Here is a 784-nt window from a genome sequence, read left to right as displayed (position 1 = left end):
GATTCACCCCCCTGACTGCTGGGCCCACCGGCTACATCTTCGCACGCAAGGAAGTGCGTCCGGGCAAAAAAAACGATTCGCCCCCTGACTGCTAGGACCCACCAGCTACGTCTTCGCAGGCAAGGAAGTGCCTGACAGTCGGGACCCAACTGGTCGAAGCGTACGTAGCGTTGTCATTCTGGTCGCGAACGTGTACGTACATACTGGTCGATGTAGACGCGCGCACGTGTCGTAGTACAGGCGCGCACGTAGCATGTACACGTACGTACAGCGGCCAGGGTGCAAGAAAGAAAATACGGCCACGTATGTGTACATACGGGCGGGGTCTCGAACGCCTACTCGCGCATACGTACGGCCATGGCTCGTGTACATGGCTGGGTCGGAACGGAGAAACAACGTCGTCGTCGTGTTCATGGGGAGGCAACGGAATGCGTCGTGTTCATGGGGAGGCAACGGAATGCGTCGTGTTCATGGGGAGGCAACGGAATGCGGCGTGCTCATCGGGAGGCAACGGAACGCGTGGGAGCCAACCGGCTGGGTCAGAACGGAATGTGTGGTCGTGTTCATCGGGAGGGCTTGGACAGAACAGGCGATGGAAATGTGGTCTGCCGTACCGCAAAATGGAGGAACCGGACCTCCTACGTTCGGAACGCGGTCCTGTTGATCGGGAGGGGTGTGGCGTACCGCAAAACGGAGGAAACGGACCTCCTACGGTCAAAACGGGGGTCTTGTTGATCGGGAGGGGTGTGGCGTACCGCAAAACAGATGAAACGAACCTCCTACG

This window comes from Triticum aestivum, chromosome 2D (assembly GCF_018294505.1).
Source record: "Triticum aestivum cultivar Chinese Spring chromosome 2D, IWGSC CS RefSeq v2.1, whole genome shotgun sequence".
Taxonomy (NCBI): domain Eukaryota; kingdom Viridiplantae; phylum Streptophyta; class Magnoliopsida; order Poales; family Poaceae; genus Triticum; species Triticum aestivum.
This window is presented reverse-complemented; position numbering follows the sequence as displayed.